We start from the raw sequence: 24149 nt of genomic DNA on the forward strand, positions 1-24149 counted from the left end.
GGCATCCACCACCTCCCCAGAGGCTTCTCCCCTCAGAGGGGAAAATTCCGCTTTCCCATATTACGTTCTTTCAATAATGTACGTAAATGAGGCTATTTAAGGTTTCACTGTTTTTTGTTCTTTTTTTTTTTAATTTTTATTTTTCCCTTCTGCAAAGCCTATGCACTCACATCGTCTTCATCTTTCTCTCCGTTTCCTTGCTTCTCCTTCCTTCATTTGGTAAGACCTGCGTTTTAGCCATTAACACCCTGTTTCCTGTGGTTTTCCTCGTAATGTTAGCGTTACTCCTTCTGGCACTCGTCTAGTACTTGAACAGTCCAAGGCGAGCTTGTGATGGATGTGGCTGCTTTTTCCAAATGCCAGCTGTCTGCTCGGTTTCTGTTAAATGCCACAGCAGGGGTATCTGCATATGCAGTTTCTCCTGGATTCAGGCTCTGAGAAACCCTTTGAGCTGAACCTCTTCAGATGGGGTCTGGGGATTTCTGGTTGGCCAGAGCTTCATCAGCTTCAGTCCTGGTATCTGCTGGGATCCCCAGGCATCCTCCTCCAGGACTCCAGTCCCAACCCCACAGCTCAGCAGCAGCTCAGCGCCCTGGAAATGTAAGGGGCATTTGCCAAAGGGGCAAAGCTAGCTTCAGGGTTTCAGTGGGACAGGTTGCCCCGACATGTGCTGATGCTTGAGTGCTCTGTTCATCTCCCACGAGTGCCCTGGGTGCCTGCCTGTGAGGCTGGCCTTGAGATTGAATCTGGGGTTGAAAAAATGAGTTAGTTTCTGCATCTGTTCTTGGGCTAACTCTGCGGTGGAGCAAATGTTTAGTGCTGTTATAAAAAGGTCCTGCTATCACTCAGCCACTGTTGATACCATTGAGAAGTAGTCCTGACTAAGTTTTTGGCTAAATGACAGGAATAGCTGTTAGCTTCCCACACTTACCTTTTTTTTAGCCAGCTAGGGAATGAGCACTTCTGGATTATTAAATGCTGCAGTGGCACCTTTCTGGTTATTCACTCAAGTAACATGCACAAAGCAGAGAAGATGAAGGCTGCCCTTACAAGCTTCTCTCAACCACGTGTCAGCATCTCATCCCATGCTCTTCTTGTTGTGGCACTGATCTTGTGGCTCCAGCGGGCATTAGAGAAAAGAGTCGAGAGGAGACCTTGGTCTGCCATGCTGCTTGGTGGCTCTTCTGGTAGCTAGGCCCTGAAATAGGCAAGCCTCAGCCTCTCAGTGCTCAGCAGTTGATCAGAGATGTTCACCAATGTGAGGAAGACAGGGACCTGGGAACCTGGAGAGGTGAGACAAATACCGGAAAACGGACAGAAAGGCAAGACTGACTTTGAGAGCGGATGCTGGGGCTCTGTGCTGCTAAATTGGCTGTATCTAGAAGGGAAAGAGAGGGACAGACAAATCCACATCTTAAATAAACTATGGATTTCAGTACAGGACCAAACACTTTTGACCAGAATTGTGCTCCTGCCTCTGTCACTGGCCACTGTTTGTCTCTGGATAGGAGGTCCCCTTTTGCCATGCCTCTGCTGCCTCATCTGTAAAATGAAGATATCAGTCCTAATCCTCCTTATAAAGCACTCTGAGACTCACTGGTAAAGGAGCCGTGGAACTGCAGAGCTAAGTGGACTGAAATGGCCGTGTTATTTTTGCTGAAGTTTAGAGCTTCTCAAAAGCCTGAGCTAACCGAAGCAGTAGTTAGACAACAGGAGAAATAACTGGGTCAGGAGCTATATTTATGAACAACGGCAGGGTCATATTACTCACTGTGAATAATTTATCTGACAAAGACATATAGTTTGCATAATTTTCTTAAAACAATGTACTGTAAATATTGCAGTCTGCTGAATAATTTGGGAGATGATTCAATGGGATTTGGTTAAGGTCCAACAACTTTTTAAATTATGGAATTCCTTATTCCCAGATACTTGAACAGCACCAGCTGCAATGCGAGTAGGTTCCCGCTCACTCCAACTGGAAGTTCCCTTCGTGAAGTGGATTTAAGAACTGGCTCAATGGGGTTGGCAGAAACCTGGCCCTTCAGGGATCATGGGCTACTTGGCTGCTGTTGCAGACAGTGCCTCACCAGGTCTTGCTTGTCGCAGTAAAGCTTGTTTCGAAGAATTGAGGCTTGTGGTAAAACCTTGCCTTTTGCTCTAGATAGCTAAGTGGCTCTTGGACTGGCCTTTTTTTTTGTGACACTGAAGCTCAAACATTACACAGTAGCATTTGCTTACATGAACGTTTCTGCTCACAATGGACTTTTGTGAACAGCACAACAATTAGCATTCTTAGGGCATTATTCTGAGTTTAACTTAGTACCCTTGAAAACAATCAAATTCTGTGTTTGTTAGTTCTTGGCCCCTCACTGTCTTCTAGCTAAATAAACCTTTGTGGCATAAGTAGTGCTCAATGGTATCTGTTTGAATGAAGAGCCTTGCTAGTTTCTGAATGCTTTTCTTTCATTCAGAGTCAGAAAAAAGCTCCTGTATCTCGTGGGGCTGATGACAGCCACTCCCTTCTGTCAGCTCCTCTCTTTCACCGTCTGGGTTCACAAGACGAAACGGGTCAGTGCACTGAACGGCCATCTGGTTTCTGTGGGACCTGCTGGAAGTGGCTCAGCAGAGTGCAGCCATGCTGAGCCAGCTCCCCTGCTGCACCCCAGGAGGCGTAACCTTGCTGAGTGCTGCTGCAAGACACGGCTCTGCGTCCTATCTTGCTGCTTTGGAAAGGTCACGTTCCCGTGAGAATTACTATATCTTGGCCACCAAAATACTGCTGGTCTTTCATCATGATCTGATTGGACCCATGCTCTCCTCTGACACAACAGATTAGAGCTGCTCTTTTGCCTCCATGCTTCAGCTGCATGACATGACTCTTAGGACTTAGGGACAGTCCACTAAGCCTTTTCCTTCACATTCATTTTGCTGTTATCATCTTATGTGTCTGCCCTGCTCCCCCAGGCAGCAGGAGAGGCAGAGAGGCCTTGACTGGGGAAACGAGGCTGAGCAGATATTGCAGGAGAAGGAAGGGCTCAGGAGCACGGGATGAGGAGGATGTTGAACCTCCAAGGGCAAAGCAAAGCAGTCAGCTGAGAAAGACAGAGAGAGACTGAAAGGAAAAAAAAAAAAGTAGAAGTTAAACTTAGGACAAAGAGAGGGGGGAAGGCAACTTCTATTTTGCAGAAACAGCTTTTTAAATACAAGTAGAAAAGCTAAATATTGCTTCCTCCCTCTACCCCCCCAAGAATGTCCCACCGGCTATGTGTATGCCCTGGAAAAATCTGCTTCATGGCCCTGCTTCAGTTTTGCTGCTCCAAATTTAGATTTTTCTACTGGCTTTTCCATTTCCAAGGTAAATAACAGGACATGGTGTATTATCAGGCACTTAGAAGTAGAGAGGACAGGACCCATGGGGTATTGTAGGGTGCTTGCACACTTAATGAGCTGCCCCCTCACTTACTCACAGACTCACAGTGAAAATATTGATGCTCAGCCCTGCCCTGGGCATGAAATACGGGGTTTTAATTCAGCACTGAACTGTGTGCCCTTTAGTGAATGCTAACCATGTGCCCAGACAAAAGGAATGCATTTGCTTGGTCAGTAAACATCTTTTTATGGACGTTAACATAATTCGGTTTCCATTTTCTCCTCACCAGGCAGATCTTATTTTGTCAGGACGGGGCTGTCACAGGCAGCACCATTTCATTCTTCGCCATGCCCAGCACCTTGTGGCATTGAACCGAAGCTCTGCTGCTTGAGGACAAACCCGGACACAGGGCATGAAGAAAGCTCATCTGTGCACGGCTGCTGCCTTCCTGGCACTGGAGCACCCTCAGCAATCTGCTCAGAAAGCTTAGAGCTGACTTTGCATCTTTTGGCCTTGATCTCTGGCTCTAAAGTTAATTGGGATAATTCAGAGTTCACACCCCTATCCCTGAGGGGTTGGTTTAAAAATACATGTAATGTGAGTTTGAAAATTATTTTTTTTGATTGGAAGTATTTGGAAATGTTCCTCTCCACTGGTTTTAAAAGGTGTCATTTTTTTATGAATGCTGAGACGTTGATTAATAAAATTCCGAAAGCATTAACTCAATTGAGCCAACTCCAACTTTTTTTTTCTTATTATGATTCGTGAAAATAAATGCAATAAAAAAAAATCCCAGCAGCTCTGTTAAACCGTATCCTCAGCAGTCTCCCTCCTGATAGCCCTACCAGATGTTTTACAGTGCTAGAGGCAGCGCCGTTTGCTCTTTCCTCCAGGGATGGCCGAGCGAAGCCTTGGCTCAGCACCACGAGCCCTCAGCGTGTGACCCCACATCTCAGACATGCCATAAGCTAGCTGTATGCCGGGAAGGGGCATGGGGGATTTGGTCTCCCCAGCTGTAAGACACCTTGGGGAGGAGCAGGTTTTTGCCCGGCTGCTGCATGTTCCCCTTTTCCAGCCTACCAATGCGGTCAGGGGATGACGTAGGAGAGGTGATGCTCAGGTCCTTCTTCCCCGCGGTTCGGGGTTGTTGGGTGCAGGCTCTGGCTCTCCCCATGTGGGAAGGACCATGTCCACCCGGCACCAGAGCCCACCCATCCAGAGCCTCTCCCTGGAGGCCGCTCAGCCGCTTCTGGTTACGCTCTTCCCTGGGCCGCAATGAAATATGCCCGTGGAGCAGAGCAGGAGACACTGCAGCCCTTTGTGCTGCTGAGGGGCCGAGAAGCAGGGGAGGCGGAGGTGGGGACCGCTCCAGGTCCCAGCGTGCCATCCGGGGAAGGATTTATTGCCCTGGCTGTGTTTGGGACACAGACTGCTCAGGATAATGATCCATCCTCCACGTCTGAGTAAGCTGCCACAGGAGATTCATTTGTAAGCTGGCCTACCTTCTTCCTGAGGTTTCTTTCTCCTTTATGCTGCGAAGGCTAATATATTGTTCAAATTAAAGCGGGCCTGGGGACTGAAGACAGAGCTGGTTATTGAGTGGAATGGACTGATGAGGAGTGGGTAATATATTTAAAGACTATGTAGGAGCCGCTAGGGACAATATAGTCTGATTTATTTGATTTAGTATAATTTATAGTACACTAGACTATGTTGTGATTCTTCAGGATTTTATCAGGAAATTTGCATTCAATATTTAAGGAACTCTGGGCAGAAACACTCTCCTTCTTTTATTATTTTGGCCTTAAAAATAGTATGTACCACAGAAGAATTTATAAGTGTATAAAAGGTTTTAATAAGTTCAGATGATAAAAAAAAAGAGCTTGAAAACCAAGATTGGCAAGGGAGGAGGATTTCTGCTTCACCCTTTCCCAAGAGCATGGGTGGACTTCTTTAAAGAGGGTATGCTGCCTCTGCATTTATTTTCCTCTTTTTGTCCTGGGGACAGAGTAAGCCTCAGTAGACCCTCCTGTATCTGGAGGCCAGTGGCTCAACTGATGTAAATCAGCAGTCAGTCTTTCTCCTTGTGCCTACTAAAAACTGCAGATCTGGCCTGTTGTACATCTCCTGAGATGGTCCCTAATTTTAAGGCTAGGAATCTGTTTAGTAGAATAGATGACAGTCCATTTTTTGATGCTCTAAGCATGACTTTTACATCATAAAAATCTTCTGTTTCATAAGTTAGTCCTCTAAGAATTTCATCCTCCCCAGAAACCCTCCCTAAAGGGAGATACCTCAGGTGAAACTGGGCTTTCATGAGAGCAGAAGCAGCTTGAGCACAAGATTGGGTCTCTCAGCACAGTATCAGGGAGACTAAATTTTTTGTCCTACAAGATGAATCCTTTTCCATGCACAAAGCAGGAGAGGGGGGTTGTCCTCTGTCTGTGCCATACTGAAGTAACTCTTGATGCACTGGAGAACACAGCAGATGCCATGTTAACTGTTCATAGAGGGTTCTCCATCTTAAATCTGTGAAATGTCATGGATCCAGCCGTTCTCTGGACCTTCCCATTATGTGATTGATTTGTAGGTACATTCCATCCTGTTGAGGTTTGCGTCCTGTTAAAGCACAGTGGGTTGCAGCCCTTGAGTCCTCAGCCTAATGGTGTTCAGTTAGGAAAGTCTGAATCCCTGGTGATCTGCAAACTGCAACACACTACTTAAAACCTTTGTTGACAGTCAAGCACATAGAGTGTTTAAAGTTTTAATAGGCTTAGAGTTAATTCTGGAGTCCACCAATATCTGTGTACATCCATAATTTACGAGCACCTCTTACTTGGTTGGTTTAGTAAATTGTACCTAAGAGTGTTTTTGAAACTTTGGCAGCTCCACCTAGAGTTTCATGATTCATCTGTGCTTTTGCCAACCGCTTCGGTTCTTTTTCTTTCTCTTTCTTTCTTTTCTTTCCTTCTTTCTTTCTTTTCTTTCCTTCTTTCTTTCTTTTCTTTCTTTTCTTTCCTTCCTTCTTTCTTTCTTTCTTTCTTTCTTTCTTTCTTTCTTTCTTTCTTTCTTTACCCCTTTTCCCTGTTGGAAGATGTTCTTAAATACTTAATTCAGGGTTTTGGTTTGGAATGCACTTTGTCACACATGTTTTCTGTGCCAAAACCCTTTACACACTCTATCAAGGACAACTTTCCACATGCTAATATATTTATTTGTAAAATGGCTTTTAAAGCCAGTGCAGATTCTGAAGTGTGATGGGCTGAGTCCGCTTGTGGGGGAACCCTGCCCGTTGCTCACAGCTTGCACCCTGGCTGCGCAGAGCCTGCTGTGTGCAAATAGGCGTCACTCTCCTGCAACCTCTCTTTCCTTTCTTTCCTCACCTTTTGCTCTCCCAGGCCCAACCTGTTGAAAGTTGTGTACTGAAAGATGAGTACAGACTTTTCATAGTGATTTCTGCAGCTGTTTCTCTGTATGTTTGAGTGAGTCTAGTGAAACAGGGCCCAGTCACGTGGAAGGGTCCCAACCTTGCACCCCCAGCTACAAACTTGTGTGTGCGAGTCCATTTCATCACACTCCTCGTCTTCTGACCACCTGTCTTCCTGCTGCCCTGATGAGCAGAAGGGACAGCGTCCCCCAGGAGAGGGCTTGGCCATGAGCACAGGCAGGCCATTTGGAGAAGAAAAGCAATGGGCTGGGAGCTGCAGGTGGAGCTATGAAGGGGAAGGCATGGATGGGCCTACACCTTCAGCGGTGGGTCCCCAAGGTACCACAGGATGCCTGACTTCTGGCCAAGGACATTTGCTTCAGCTGTGAGGGTCCCATCAAGAAAATATAGGACAGCTGCCTGAAGGCAGACGGAGAACATGGAGTCTTCCAAAAAACCTCTTTGTGCCTTTGCCCTGGACAGCCCTTAGGAGCTGGGCTGGGAAACACTGGGACCGTTTATTGTAAATAGAGGAGTCAGTGTTCCTTGCGTGTATAAACCTTTTAGTTTCTGGCAGCCCATGTCAAAATAATCCTGTTTTCCTCAAAACATGTGAGTGTTTCTGGGCTCTCAAGAAAGCTTAGGGCCTGACAAACTCAGCGCTTGTCTCTTCAGGCAGCTGGAGGTGGTGTGGGCACAACTGTGACGTTGGCTGCATTAGCAGCTCTCATAACTTTCCTTGTTATTTTTATTGTCTCAGCCTCCAGAGTGCTTTGATTAGGCTGGAATCCTAGCTTTCATATTTATTTATTTTTTTAGAGCAAGTTTCGAGCCCTTGTGACTGTGGAAAAAAGTAGCTTGAAAACATGCAATGTGCTTTGGCTGTGCTAAAATCAGAAAGTGAACAAAGAGCCCAGCTGGGGCTGTAGGAATGGTGGGATGCTTTATTTATTTATTTATTAATTAAAAAAAAACAAAAAAACAAAAAAAAAAAACTCTGGATTTATCCTTGCCTTGCAGTACCTCAGCTCTTGTTCTCACCCTTTTATTAACGGTGTGAGGCAGTGGCACAGCTTGCCTGGGGTGGCACAGCAGGGCAGCAAGCCAAGAATACACTCTAGGTGTCCTCACCACCCACTACAAGGGCATTTCCCAAGAGCTAGACTAGGGCAGGCAGTATTCGTGCCAGTACCAGTTTGCAGCATAAGACCAAAAAGCTGGGAAGGGAGTTGTTCACATCTCACAGCAAGCCAGCTTGCTGTCATGTCGTGTTTCTTGGTGTACTGCCCCAGACCTCATAACGCTGCATTTCCAGCATCAGGCCGTACCAGCTGCAATACCTCAAGCCTTGCTGTCAGAATCACACACTTACAAGACTGGGTGCACCACCAATCTTTTACTACTATTTTACTAATGGGAAAAGACTACATCAGGCAGTTAACATGAACCAAGACATTCCTGGCTATGACAAATTAAGGTCTGAGATGTACGCTGCGAAAAAATGTCAGATGCGAGCTATAGAGCTATAATTGTAATAGAGCTATATAATTGTCAACAGCTTGGGCTCTGTTGACACGTGGGTTTGTTTTACATTATTCCTATAGCGAAATAGAGTGGCTGATGCTCTTGTACTTAGGCCGGCTGATTTGTCTCAGGCAGACAGCTCTTCTGCAAAGAAGAGGGGTCTGAAAAAACCGGGTTCAGACTGAAAGGAGACAGGGTAAGGGGTGGAAAAAGAATGAAATAGAGCTAGTCTCATCTTTAAAAATTTGCTAACTCACAAAGAGTTACTTTGATCAGGTTTATATTTATGTCTGACACGTGGGTGATAGGAAGAACTGGCATTAACTCTGTCAGTAAAAATATCCTATTATTATTAATAACTTTGTTAACTCTGGCATCCATAGTATGCCAGGCACTGTGCAAAACCCAAGGAAAGCATGCTGTCTCCCTAAAGAGCTTGTACTAATCCAGACTCTTGTAACAATATTTTTTTAATACTGTGTATAAATCATTCTTCTAGCAGTATTTAGTACAGAGGTTTATGCTTCCCCATGCATGTTTTCAAGACAAACAAATTTGCTACAGTGAAAACACTACATGGTTCAATCCAGCTACCTTTAATGGAGTTTCGTCCAGGCAAACCCTTGGAAACTGCAGAAAAACCCTTAACATAAAGTTAACTTTGAAATCTGCCTAAGCATCATTAACTTTAGCGGTCTCAAGTACATGCTCTGCATCAAGCTTGTGCTGAAGTGCTCTTCTGACTGTGGACGGAATTGGACCCATGCAAAGGGTTTTGGTGATATATCGTGTAATATCAGAGAGATTAAAATCCCCAGGGATTCACTATGGAGGTGGGAATCACATCATCTGTCACCAGGGGCAGCGCTCAGAGTTCTCATCAGGCAGCGAAGAGATATCTCTCTGAGATGCGAGATTAACAGATCATCCCATCCTACCAGTGTCCAGAGCATCTGCAACAGCAGCATCCATATTTTGACACCTAATTTTTTGTCATTTTCTACCGCAATAGGAAACAACAATAACATTAACAACTGTAGGACAGGGTTTCCTCTTAAGTGTCTTGATGCTTAAGATTCGGTCTCTTGTTTTCCCTATTCATTCATCACAGCATCCTCTTTACAATCAAAAATATGGTTTATTTATTTATTTACTGACAAAATGAAGGAAATTTCTTAGGCCAATGATCATGTAGGAGAAATAAATGTTAAGAGAGCAGATGAAATCATGAGGGGCCAATAGTATGAGATAAATATAAAAAAAAAAGACCTTAATTAAGCCTGGGTAGAACCAAACCTGTTGTTAAATAAAGGGATATAACAAAATAAAAACAGCAGCAACAACAAAAAGCAAAATAATAAAAAAAGTTTTTTTTTTCTTTTTTTTAATGAATTTATATGAACTAAACAACATTATCATCTAGTCTCCAGGGGAGGATAACTGAAAAAAAGATAATATTGGAATAACTGAAAAAAGATAATAATGCCTAATGAGGTCCTGAGGGGACTATTTAACTAGACTACACAGACAGCTAGATTCAAAAGGGAGCTTTGCCCGCATAAAATCTTCAGACTTGTGTCCAATTTAGTCTTATATGTTTAAAGCCTGCAGCCAGCTCATGCCCGCTGATGCTGGCAGTGCCTGCTGCTGCACTCCCGCCTGATCAGCAGGGGCCAAAGCAGCAGATCCCTGATCACACATGATGGATGGCAAAGGTCTATTGTTTCCCCTATGGTTTGCTGCCCCAGAATTACTCCCTAGGTCTGGACCTTTTGTACGCCTACAGAGATCAGAGGCAGAAAGGCTTCATAACACAGAGAGACATCTGAGTTAATGTTTTTTGCCATTTTTCAAGGGAAGCATCACTGGTTTGGAGGTAGGATGCAAGCAGAAAACCCCTCCCTGCCTCTTCTCCCACTTTTCCCCTCTATCCCACCTCTTACTGCAGGGCTTTTTCTATTCCCCTGAAGTTCCAGGCCTCATACCTTTAATTTTTCAGACTAAGTTGGAATGGGCTTTGACAGTTCAATACAGGGAGAACAGGCAGAAGTGCACTGATCCTTAGGAAACGAGCTATGCTGTGCTGAGAAACAACGTACAAAAGCCAAGCCACAGCAGAGAGTCTCTTTAGGGTTTTTGAATGACTATTATTTTTCTGGCTGATGCTTGTGAAATAAGTCAGGTTGGCACAAGCAGTTCAGTAAAGACTTTTCTGGACATGTGAAAGCCCTGAGAGCAGAAAGGCTGTTGCAAGACTGTGGGTAGTGCATGTGGGTAAATAAACATTTTTTCCCCCTCAAATCTGATTGTTTTTATGTAAGTATGCACAGCCTTTTAATTATAGGTAAGACCACTTGGAGGGAATAGATACACAAGAGCAACTGCATTAATTTCTTGTGAATCTCTCTAGAGGCAGCAGACTTCAACACTTGAAGGTCTAGAATCCCAAACTGGTTACACTATAAGCACTCTGTTTTTATTGTTTCTAAGAAATCCCAGTGAAAGTCACCTCATTTTTCTTTTCATAATACGTTAAAAATAAAAAATATATTATCAAATCCAGTGTAAAAAGGAAATCTACCAAACATTTGTCAACCATAGCTTGAAGAGACTCTTTAGAGTATTTTAACTTGTGTGACCTGAAGAGGAGTGTGATGCATGTCCTCAGAAAGTTCTTTTTGTAAAATTATTTAGCAAACAAGAAAGAAGAATGGTTTATTTAGAAGCACTAAATGAAAAGATTGAGAACTGGAAACCGATAAGAAAGGAGCAAATATTAGGCAGCCAAATGACTGTGGCTTGATATATCTTGTCTCAGCTTTTCTTTCATTTTCCCCAAAAGATGTTGGCAACGATGATAGAAAGACTGTGAACCATGTAACAATATGATGTACTTGTGCCAAAATGTAAATACAAAAGAAATGTTCTAAAATACCATGTATCAAATTATCTGCAAGAAGCAGAAAAAATGAATTATATGTTCATTTCTTTGGAAACAGAGAAAGATTATATGCAGAGCTAAGGGGTTTATCTTCAGATAGGTACAAATTCCTCATTAAAAATTTGATCCTGATTAGAGAGGACCAAAGAATACCTTGATAATGATGTGAAGGTTGTGGTGAGTTATGCATTTCATCATGACCCTAGTAAACAGAATAAAAGCAAAGCAAAACAAAAATTTAAAAAACAAAAACAAAAACAGAAAAAAGCAACGACAAAACAGACTCAGAATGGGCCTCACACATCTCATTTTTATCAACTAACAATATGAATAAGGGTGTATTGACCTTTTAATTAATTTCAAGTTCCGTAAATGGGAGTCTTTTAGGATCAATATAGTAGGTTACATGCAATATAACATTTTTATAAGGCTCTCAGATATGGGTCTTAATGCGATGGGTTCCAACCCACTCAGGATTATAGCTCTGTGTTAACCCTGGATTAACTAAGGCACTAAAGACAATGTGTAGGGAGGAGAAAATAATTTCAAGCCAAAGGCCTACCCTATGTGCCTACATGTAAAGCACAAGAGACAGAAAGAGGAAAGTCAAATGCTCTGCTTTCTGCTCAGTATGTACTACATCTGAGATCATTAGGACTTTGCTTTTAGGAGTTGTTGTTTGTTTGTTTGTTTGTTTTCTAAGGTAACTCAGTGGCCTTCAGTGTGTCAATGAAAAACAAAGTAATATAAGAAGAATACTGTGACAGTGCTCCCTTCCATCTCTAGCCCTTAGTTTTTTCAGCCTGACCTTAGCTTTTTAGTGCCTACAATTGTAACAGCAATATGCGCAGGTCAGTTCATAAGATTATTAAAACACTGCACATAAGACCTTTACCTGAGTTATTTTTATTAGTTTTTCAGCTTGACAGAAACAATTAGATTTTGTGCAATGTACTCCCACAGCAAAAGGATATCACAGTATGCTCTAACAGGCAAGTGTAGGAGGCTGTAAACTAAATGAAATACAATTATTGGGATCATCCAGTTTTACTTTATGAGAAGGCTGGTTGTCTCAAAATAAGCCTTGACACCCTTTCTTTTCTTAAGGTCATATAGACGGGACACCTGGCAGAGGCTCATTCCCACTGCAGCCAATAACATCAAGCCTGACCAGCACAAACCAAGATTGGGTCAGCTTGTTCTCTGTAAGAACAGAAATCAAGCACATTTTCCTTGTTGCCAATATTCCAAGAAGTACATGAAAAAAAACACACTGTTTTTGGTAAATGTCACAGCCAGGTTGATTGTGAGGCCTCCACTCCAAAGAGCCTTTGTGCTATGAGAGCACATTATTTTTGTAACGTTAGTCACTGTTTCACTGTGAACAAGGGCATGGCAATCTGCCCCTAAATTAAAAATTGAAGACAAATCCCATTTGTTCTGCACCCCCCCTGGGGATTATTGCTATAATCCTTAATTGACAATGATTGCATTTTATGACATGTTGAACACATATTAATTTCATTTACAGCATGTCCAGTTTTGTTAAACATCAAAGATGCTAATTTATGAATGACATCAGCAATAACTCTGCCTTCATTCAGGGCCATTCCTGCTGCCAGTCCGGGCTCAGGCTCAGCACTGCAGCAGCAGCAGCAGGCACTGGGTGACACCCACGTGTCTGTCTTTCAGCAAAAAGGATGTTTCTCGTTTCTGAGAAAGGGTCATCTCCCTGCCCACACACCTGGGAGGAAGGCCCCCTTCTCCCTGAGAGGGGCAGCCTTGGAGGCACCCACCCCATGTCAGCTTGACCCATGGTACCTGTGGTCATCCTAAAGGAGAAATTTCTCGGGGAGTAGGGGAGAATGAGTACAATGGGTTAGTAGTTTTAAATCAGCGTATCATAACTGAACTTTCAAAAACTTAAGTCTTTTGCTGAGGCTCTACAACACTTCTAAAACCAAAGGCAGATGCGGATCTCCTTGAAATCCCATGTCATAGCCCCTCGCTCCGTTGTTGCCAGGCTCCTTGCTGACAGCCTTTTCTGCAAGTCACAACTGCTCCTACTATTGCTTGATTTTTGTTTTTCATTTCCACTTCTCCAAGAAAAAACAACAACAATGCCATAGAGGAGCACATTTCATCTTGCATCTGTCAGAAAAAAACTTTCTTATATTTCCTCCCACAAGCTTCACACAGGGACAGAACAAGACGGCACTCAGCATTACTGGGCGAAGTGTGGGAATGAAACAGCCCTGTATGGTATTGAGGTAGGAGGCAAGGGGAGCCTTGCCCGCAAGTTCTGCCCCGCAGTAATGTCATGGTCATGTGCAGGTGCCAACAGAGACATGTCTTGCTATCAACTTTTGTGTCATATCACATCAGCATGTATCCACACTCCTAATGCTGCCTACACCCAGTGAGAACTGGCTCTGAAAATGTCCCCCGCTACACCCAGAGGCTCCAAGTGCAGGAAATACACTGTCAAAATACAGTGGTCCAGCTTATGGCTTGGTTGGATATTTTATCGTCTTGGAAAGGCGTTACAGCTGGTGTGAACTTTTGTATCAGATATCAGCGTTCCCTGGTCCAAATTCTTTCATGTGACTGGCTTTGGTTAAAGAAGGCACTCTTGCTGAATTTAATTAGATAGAAATACAATTTAAGAGCAGATACCACCCCTTCTCATTACCAAGGAAGATGGCCTGGAGCATTGCTCAGTGCCCAAGTGTCTCCCTAGCGTGGTTTTTTGGCTGAGAAAACAATGTGCTACATCCAGGAAAAATATGAAGCTTATATCCGTGCCTAGAAACTGTCAAACTGGTATCATTATAAATTGTACTGATATAAAAACAAAAAGTGCCTTAATTTAATTATGGGTGTTTTCCTTGGTTGGTGTAAGACAGGTTCTGTGGGACCTTTTTCCTATCAGACCGTCTTGAAAGACAGAGGCCTCAAAGCAGGCCTTGTCTGCGCTGCAGACATGATACAGGCCCCATTGCGGGCCCACGGGCTCACCCTCCCCTTTGCAGGACAGGGCTAACTTTTCTCTCACACACCATACCCACAGCTTTGCCAGTGACATTTCGGTTACAGCAGTAAATTCTGGGTGGGAGAAGGTTACGGCTGGGGCTGGGAGAACCGTCTGAGTGGAAGGCTTTATCCGGCAATTTCCTTTCTTTCCCTTGTTTCCTTGTGAGCTTCCCAAGTAGACGGGAATTTGTCCAGATGAATGGGTGACTCGATGCGAGCTGCCTGCTCCCCAAGCCCCCCGGCATGTGAGGGCAGCGCGTCCTCCTGCCACCACCCAGGAAGAGCGTCCTCCGGCCTGGTGCCACTCCGTGGGCTGGTGCAGGGCAGGCAGCGCAGGAGCTGCTGTGCCACATGGATGTGAGGCTGCTCCGCACTCCCTGAGGAGGCAGATGAGACTTTAATGCAAGCAAAACAGTGGTTTCTAACCCTCCTGCAGATCACAAGGAGGAGGAAGGCTCTTTGCAGCCATACATCTTAGCAGAAGGTGCACGAAGTGCAGAAATACGTTTTGAAGGAAAACAAGTGCTTTCTTTTGGCATTTCCAAGAAATGCGTGCGCTTCATATTACCAACTGACAATCCACCCCCTCTCACTGTCTGCAAGCAGTTTGTGGTCTGCGGAAAGCTGGTGAACAGCTTGCTAAGAGCCTGCTGGTCAAACCTGCTTGGTTGTGTTCAGCCACGTGGCATATTCCTGTGGCCTTGGGGAGCAAACCCTGTGCTCTCCTCAGTCTGCAATGTTCCCTTCCAGTTTGCAGCTTTAGCAAACGCCCTTGCCAGCAAACATGTCCACTACAGTCATTGTGGAAGGGGAACAGAAAAAGGACATGGACAAAAAGGAGGTCTAAGAATGGGAGGAAGGGCTGTGGGACTGGCCCTGCTCTGACCAAAGCTCTGCTTTTACAACAGCTTTCCCCCAGAAATCAACAACCTGTTAGGGAGGTGGTTCAGTGCTCCCTTTGTCCTTCCTTCCCCTGGAAGCCGGAGGGCTCATTTTTGTGTTGATCCACTCTGAGCGGGAGACACAGCTTGGATTGCTCTCCTTTCCATTTTGATGTGCCAGCAAAGCTTCAAGCTGCCACTGGCAGATAGGCACGGCTCCGTACAGACTCCTCTCCCAGCCCCTCAGTGAAAGCTCCTGGTTCTTCTTCCTTCTCCCAACAATTCGTTGTTTCAGCACAGAAAAACATGTACTTATGTATCTGGAAAAGTCAGGCTGGGAATTCAAGCCATGTTTTCTGGGGAAAATTATCTCTTGTCCCTTTTTTAGAGAAAACCAAAGAAAAGCCTGCACAGCTTGGGAGAAGCAATGCTGCTGGTGCTCCTGATTGGGACACGTGCCGTGAAGGTATGTATATGAAGTTTATAACCATCCCAAAATGCCTCTGGTAAGATTCTGGCCTGACCATGTTGAAAAAGAGGTGGGACAGGTCCCTATTATCATACCGAGCATCCTGTTGCACCTATGAACATGCACCCGCAGCAGCAATATTTGTGCAGGGTGGCAGACACCGAACTCCCAGACAGAGCTGAGACAAATGGCTGGAGACTACCGGACAAGAAAACACAGCTGGAAAGACAGACAGCCATCAAATTCTTCTTACTCCCTTCTCTGGCGCTTTGTTCTCTCTGCAAAATGTTGTCTAAGTTCCTAACACAGGCAGAGACTAGAAATGGAAAAAGTAAGTGGCCAGGCTGTGGTTATGTCCTATTTTCTTTCCCCAACAGGGGAGTATTGTATAACAGAATTCTGTTCAAGTATCAGTCTTATTCTTAAAATAGTTATTATTCTTCATACTGCATATGAAACAAGAGACATGTTTTGGTCTAGCATGCTTCTTGATAGCAGTTTTGAGTGAGCTTTTAAAAAAGTAATAAATAGAAAAATAAAATTAAATTATTCTAATTAAATTATTTTTAAATTAATTTAAACTAAATTATAAATAAAATGTAAAAGGAGATATGAACAATTCCCTTTTCATGTGTATTGTGGCAAAATAGACATATTTGGACACACAGATCCTTGAGCACGAAATCTTCCATCCTCTGTTCTCTGATAAATGAACCACAAAACTAGAAACAAAGACAGGTCTATTTTGAAGACAGTGACCAGATTCTAATATCAGGGGGAACGTAATGCTGTCGGAGTGCTATGTTATCCAGAGTCTGAATGAAATCCACTGGGAAACTGAGGATCTCTCTAAATGACATGTCCATGAACTGATGTAAGATCAGTAGTAGAAATATATATGTGTTTGAGTGCTCCTGTATCAAAACAAGGCCACTGTTTCAAGAAATCTAAAAGCCCTGATAGAAAAGAAATCTTGTTTGGTTGTACTTCAGGAAATTACAAGAACTCCATGTGTAAAGCCGAAAACTAAGCAGTAAAATTCCCAGATTAATCTTACTCATTTTCTTTCCCACCCCTTTTCTTTTTTTTTTTTTTTTTTTTCCTCCCGGTATAGGAACAGAAATATTATCAAAAAACCATCCCTCACAGTGATTTCAATACTTTATGCAGTACTGGGAAAAGATATATAAACCTGAAAAAAAATGCTGGAGGCAAGAAACAAAGCAGCTTTGGAAGACAGTTGTTATTCATGGGCAGGTTGTGTAGCAGCGGCAATGCGCTTCATTCTCTGCAAGACAAAAGGTTTAAATAGTCCTTTCTCAAAATATATCACCAGTATAAAAGTCAAGATGTTGGATCTAATTCAGTTTTCATTCATTCTATCCCAGTTGAAACAACTTTTGGAAATTTAGTGTGAGAACGGTTTCCAAAAATAGGTATGAAGTTAAAGGATTGATGATGGAGAAGACAGCATCCATGGGAAAAAGGTCAGGTGGCCACAGTGGTCTCCCGTCTCTTCTGTGCTTCAGAAAACTTTGTCTGGTTTTCGCAGAGTTTTGAGGGAAAATGGAATTCTCTTGAATTATTCATTATGTTTTCTTTGGGTCACCTTTCCCTATATATTATGCCAGCAAAATAAACAAGTACAAGGAACTATAGCTTTGATTTTAGTATGGATATGTGTGAAATACACAGAGTCAGGAGTGCTATGATAACCATATGTACTGCTGTGTGTATGTCACACAGACAGATGACCATGAACAGGAAAACGCAATCAATCATGCTGGTGATTTCTTCCAAGCGCTCTGCCTCTCATGTGCCTACACCAGAAAACCATTGATGTGCACACATGTGTAAACAAAAGATGGCATACTTCTATTGCTTTTGTGGTGTTTTTTTTTTTTTTTTCTAATCAATCTGTAACACAAGGGATAATGCTTGCTTCTCATTGTTTTAAGTGGCAATAATCCACTTGCTAAGTGGAAAAACTACAAGACGAAAGGTTTTAATTTAAAATCCCAACACAGAAAAGAGATTATTGTTGGAAAAAAAAAAAACACAAAACAAAACAAAAAAAACACATGATCAAAAAAAGACATGATCAAAAAATTGTGATATCCAATTATTATAAGAAAAAGCATTTTTTAAAGAAATAATTTGCTTGACAAAACAAGAGGCTAATAACAGTGGTCTTAACTCAGGTGTAATTTAGGCACAGCTTGTGTAAACTTCCCTGAAGAACTTTGCCAGGGTGTCCACCTGTGTCACTCCTTGCTAATTCAGGTGGCTACACCACATGGCTTGTGACATGGAGCTCCAGGTGAAGTCACCAACTCACCCTCTGTAGTGGTTTAGCTTAAGATCCTGAAAAAAATTACCTGCCTAAGGAAACGCACAAATTCTAACAAACAGGACTAATCATGTATCTGAATGGTTCCAAGACAGGGATCTGCTTCAGCTGTCTCAAACTTACTTCCTGATGCATCAATCACCCACATGATGGTCCAAGTAAGCTGCATTAAACAAAAGCCATTGACGTATACCCTACAACCACTGCTAGAATACAATGGTCTTGAACCTAGTTTACTTGGCAAGCTACAGAAATTACTTGTTTTTCAGGCACTGTGAATACACTGTTTCTGGATCTGAGAGGCCATTCAGTTTGTTGGCACAACAGGATGGGAACTGTGGAGATCTGGGAGCACCAGTGGAGCGATGGTTACACAGATGTCCTAAGCAGGGCTGCTAAGTGGTTTAAATGAAACCAACATTGTGCCACATGAGAGATCAAACCATTACGTGTGACAATTCTCTTCCATCAGGGAAATAAGTGAAATTCTTTCCAGAGACCTCGAAGGAAAAGAAATCAGTGGGTCCCCTTGTAAGGCCTCCTTCCTTAATTTTGTTACTGGTTTCTGCGGTGGCTGGGCCTAGCTCTCTGGAGCAGTGCTTTGTTTCCCACATGCTAAGTTGCACTGACACAGGACAGGGCAGAGGGACCTTTGAGCAGCTCCACTGTTATTAAATGGCAGTGAAATTCCTTTAGTGGTCATGGGGTTAAGCAGTCAGTCAAAGTTAGGCTCTTTCTTGCTCAGGAGGGATCATCGAGCTGCAGCAAGCAACCTGTGGGTATAAGGCTGAGGTGTACAGGCATGGCAGCATTAGCAAGGTCAGTGGAGAAATGCATTTACCTACGGGTTGTGCACATCCCGTGTGCAGTGGGGGTATCTCACTGTGAGCTCTGTCCACCTCTGGCCCATCCCTGTGCACGCCAAGCAGCACTGTAACAGGGCCACAGCAGGAACATCTTGACTGATGCATGCAAGTACCATGCAAGTACCTCTCCTCAATTAAGCCTTCTTTCTTGCTCGTTTAGCTAGGTTTTCACAAATACACAATTACTTAAAAAACGAGTGGGCTTTGGGTGTAAAAAGGTAGAGTGCTGACTCTTTACCGTCTGGTGGCTCCTTAACTACAACCATACAGCACAGCACAAGTCCTCCGAGCGAAGAAGTGACTAATACGCTGCAGAGAGATCCCGAGCTGGTAGGAAGTAATATTAGCCTTCTGCTGTCTTCACTAGTTAACGTGATACGTAAATGAGTAACACATGATACGATTTGAAACCCTTGCTGTCTGTAGGAAACATAACCCAGGGTTAGTGCTTCGGAGGAGATGGTTTTCCTAATGAATATGTTCTTTGTTTGAGAGTGGCAGTGAAGTCCCAGTTTTCTTCTAGCATCTTGTGCAACACGTCCAATGCAACACTTGTTCCAGGGGATGGCAAATACTCGAAGTTTGAATGGGATCGGCTCCGTTAGCCTGAGTTTGTACTGCCACACCCTGACATCCACACTGCAAGGAGCCCTAACCCCTTCCTCGGCTGCTGGAAATGAGCTTTTCAGTGTGTCTCAAGCCAGTAAGAAAGCCCTGAGTCTGTTCATTTGTACTAACGCTAGAATTAGCATAGCAGATGTTTGAAAGCAAATTTAAAGCAGAAATTTCAAACAGAGGCATCACGAGTTAGGTTTCCCTATTAGATGGAGGTACGTAGGCAAGGGTGCTTTTTATCCCTGCTCAGTGTTTCTCAGCTCCTGTGGATTTCTGTGAAGACTGGGAAACTGTCAGCATCTTTGCAAATCAGACCAGCAGTAAAGTACCGAGCAGAGGACGATACTTGATAGACATCAAGTTACCAAACTGCTTTATTTATGCTTTCTGCTGTGTGTCATCTCAGTGGAGTAAAAGCTACTGAACATTCAAGTAGCAAAGCTAGGAGGTTCTTACCACATCTTCCTGCTGACTCCCTGTTTGAATTTTTCATATACTAGCTGTCCATGTGCACAGTCTTCACATGCTTCTTTTCTGTGAGGCGTTTGGGGAGTGGCTTTTCTTATCAAACCTGGCAGAAGGAAGAGAGAAATGCCAAAAGACATAACACAGCTTCCTGTAGTGTCTACCTTGAGGAGGATAAACTCAATTTCATCCTGAATGAGCAAATTTTAAACAAATTTCAAATTTTCTGGTAGTTTTCTCCAGCAACTTAATCCTTAAAGTCATACTCAGGTAGTTGAGAGACAGAAACATACCACATATCCTGGGGGACCAGTCAAAATAGCAGATTTCTAATGATAAAATATTTCAGCAAGCTATTTCTATGAGAGCTTCAGAGCAAGAATTCTTTGTAAGGATATTTTTGTAACTCAATTAAAAATAAATAAAAGAAAACTGTAGACTGTGGAAAGAGGATTGTTGTTTGTATTTTATATATGAAAACTTAATTTCAAATTCATTTCAATCAGGTGTACTCCTGGGAAGTGTAATAACGATAATAGCACACAAACATATATGTGCAATAGTAATAATAGCACATCCATGGATTCTCACGTGTGTTTCAATGTGCTGTGAAAACATCTGCTAGTACTCATCAAACTCCTTTGTGGTTGGTTGTCCCCATTTTACAGGTTGAAGAAATTAGACAAGCAGGTTAAAGGACTTGCCCAAGACCACACAGGGAATCAGATGACAGAGTACGTATTAGAATCATAATTTCCTGGCTCTACTTCCAATTACTTTGTGCCAAGGAAAAGGCTACTTTTTCTAATGTAACACCTTGATTATTTGACTTTCTCTCTCTCTCACCCTGCACCATCTCACCTAAAATATAGCCGAACAAAATTTTTCTCCTTTAATGCACACTTTTGTATTTAATCTGTGGTGCCAAACAGATCAAATAAATTCAGTCACCACTCCAGAAAGAGCAAGGAGAGTTTATTTAGCTGATGTGATGGCATAGGTAGATTATAAAAACTTTCCAGATTTTTGGCAGGGAGGCGACCTCCTAAGCCTTGAATAAACTTGCCTGTGTGGATCGGGCAGGTCTGCACCGCCTCCCAGGTAGGACAGGTGCAAAGCTGACAAAACCAGCACACTGAAACTACAGTACCTCACTGTGGATGTCATCCAAAACACACACCTCGATTCCTCATTTTTCTTTTCCTGCAGCTCTCCAGCTGAGCATGTCTCCATATCTCCATATCTGATTTTGGTGAAAGTAAAACGTTGCGATGGAAGAAGAAAAAATTCTCAATGCCCTCCGCAGATAAATCTCCAAAGATTTCTTTAGAGTATTTCTTTACGGTCCCCCTTTGTGCTGAGGAAAATTTTTCCCCTCATATTTTAAAGGCTATATTACATCATGTTCTTTAAGGGTTGGAGGGATTTGATGCTAATGAATCTTCAAGATCATTGTTATCTTTTTTTTTTTTTTTTTTTAATTACTTTTACCACAGGGAATTCAACTCACGTGACCAGAAACATTTGTAGATTCATTCCTGATCGTAATGGTGCAATCCATTTACCCTAATGAAAACAGCTCAACTGATTAGAGGAACACCTCTGAGGAGGCTGCAGAGATGACGTCTCTTGCACTGGATTAACCACATTGTACAATTACAGCAGGATCTGGAAAGCTTTCATTGAGTTATCTGTAGGTTAAACACATTAGCCTATTCTTAAGCTGCCTTAAACTCTCGTTACTGCTTTTCATCCAAATTACGAGCAGCCTTGACACAGCTTAGTGGTGAACATGGCACTCCTCCTTCTCATCTGCCTCTGCAGTTGTTCTCACATGAAAATGGGTTTCAGATAATGCAGAACTCTTTATTACTACGTTATTTTTGACTATGAAGGAAAACTGCATCCCTTCTATTAAATACAGATATATAGTATTGGTGTTGTGGTTTTTTTCTTTACATTTTGTTTTGTTTTAAACTAAACTTCCCAGCAATTTCTTACTTAAAAATAGATTACTGTCTTTTTAAAGTGTCACAAATACAGTGTAATATCAGATCACAAACACTGCAGGAACTTTTGCGTTGTTCTGTGGTGCTGAATAAAAATGGTGATTGAAAGTTACCACATAAGCTTAAGACAATTTTTCTGTGACCTGATGTGATGTTCCCGTGATGACAGCATGGTGTCCTTTGTCTGTGCTTGGTCCTGTGAGGCACTGCTTGGTGTGGCTATATGTGCTAGGACTTTCTCCCCCCCACATACCCAAAATCATCTGGGCACTTGGTCGGTGCCCACAAATGCACATGAAAACCAACAGCTGCTGCTCCCTCGAGTTAACTGGAGTTAAACTCAAGAACAGCTGTAGCAGCAGCAGAGTACACTAAAATGGAAGGGAGTATTTCCAACAGCCAACTCTCTCCAGGCTCTCTCTGTGGTCAATAGAGAGATGGATAGGGGAAAAGAGAGCCACATTGCCTTTCAGAGGAGGCAGCTGGGTGATGTCTGGACAAGCAGCCTCTGCAGACTGGTTTTGGAGCCAGAGATCACCCTGGAGTGAGGGTGATCCTCCTGAGGGCATGGGCTCCATGGACTGAGGTTGGTCACTGCTGCATGCAGACCAGCAAAGAAACTGCACATAAGTAACACACTGTAAGAAAAATGTGTATAATGGAGTGGATTAGCTTGGCAATACATGTTCAGCAGTGGAGAATTTCAGATTTTTATCTAAGTAAACAAATGTTTACTTATCTTCCGTGGTACCAGGTGGTAAGATGTCTCTTGCTCTTCTGCTGCCGTATCATAATCCCCTATACAAATATCAAATGAATGCAGATCAAGCTGTTTTGGTTTCTAATCATGTTTTTTAAGAGAAGTTGCTGGGCATAATGGTCTGTTTATAGAATACTTTCACATTTTATACTTGCCAGAGGTGTACACAGGCAGCAGCAGGGGTATAGTTTGTCTAGATGCCAACTTTTCACAAAAGAAAAGCTTCATAAATCACTTCCCTGAACTGTCAGCGCTGTTAGCAACTCCCTCCGGCTTTGTACAGCCGAGGGGGTTATGTTGAGCACAGTACTCCTCTGCAGCCAGAGGAGCCCTGCGTTCGTTTATTTTTCTTTCCTAATTACCTATAGTGAGGGAAATCTGGTCCAAGCTGAGGAACCTTTTTAAAGCACATCAGATGATCAAAAAGCTGCAACGGGCCTCTTCAGTGCCTAACAACTAATTGTGCACAGTAGTCTGCATCTCTGCTAGAGCTGGCTTGGCATCACTTGCTCCTTCCTTAGCATCTCGGTAATGAGTGTGCCTTGCTGATTTAAAAAAAAAAAAAAAAGAAAAAGAAAAGTGTTTTTGAAAAAGAAACAGGGTGGGTGTCTGGACCCAAAGCCATATAGCTAATGCAGATGTATAGACAATGCACACAAAAGCTTCCCGGTGTCGGATGGGAAGAACGTGGGCCATAAATTCTCTGTCCTTAATGTGTAGCCACACAGATGGTTTTGATTACAGCAGATGTTGTGTGAAAATTAGCTTCAGCTTGTGGCTAAGTGGAGGAACATTTGTAGAAAAAGGTTCAGGAGGTGAAGGCTATTTTTAAGACTCCTGTACTTAAAACAAAATCTTTGTCTGTGGCATAGCTGACTCAAGGTGCAGATTGCACTCACAGAGAGGTAAGGAAAACATTTAGCTTTGCACAGCTGCCTTGCGGTGGGTTACTTGTAGATGTGGCATTTCCCAGAGCTTCTGCTTAGTGTTTTCATCTGCTTCAACCCATGGTTGTGCCACTCATCATGTGGCATGAAGAGTAAATGCTGCTGAATATATAAGGGCAAGGAAATGAACTGGAGCAAGAATGCTTGCCTTATCTTACATGCTGCTATTCGTTCCTGCACTGGTGTGCAAATGAAAGATGGTGTCAACTGGTCCTGTCTCCCAACACTCGTGGAGAAAGCCAGGAGAAGGTTCCTCCTGCAGGCACAGACAGGGGTGGCATCTGCACCCAGCTGATGACTGCATGCTAGATCTCCCCAGACCTATGAGGCCTGATTTAGGTGCACAAAGGTACTTGCATGCTCCAGGTGGCATCTGAGGGAGCTGGAGCCACCAGAAGCTCCACACACAGCTCTCCGAGGAGAAAGGGCAGGCACAGCGGTCCCCTCTCAGCAAAACATCTTTCAGCAGCTTTTTGTGTTCCCATATAG

The 24149-nt window shown here is 43.2% G+C and overlaps 1 long non-coding RNA gene across 2 annotated transcripts in view; it reads left to right on the forward strand.

The window, feature by feature from the left end:
- The window catches only part of LOC106032354 (uncharacterized), a 102259-nt gene extending 79677 nt beyond the window's left edge, over positions 1–22582 (forward strand). For both annotated transcript variants that reach the window (XR_010831135.1, XR_010831134.1), the window contains 3 exons: positions 15568–15645; positions 20613–20678; positions 21441–22582. This is a non-coding gene — a long non-coding RNA (uncharacterized lncRNA). The remainder of the gene's footprint in view (positions 1–15567; positions 15646–20612; positions 20679–21440) is intronic.
- Positions 22583–24149: the final 1567 nt, after the last annotated feature.

This window comes from Anser cygnoides, chromosome 4 (genome assembly GCF_040182565.1).
Source record: "Anser cygnoides isolate HZ-2024a breed goose chromosome 4, Taihu_goose_T2T_genome, whole genome shotgun sequence".
Taxonomy (NCBI): Eukaryota; Metazoa; Chordata; class Aves; order Anseriformes; family Anatidae; genus Anser; species Anser cygnoides.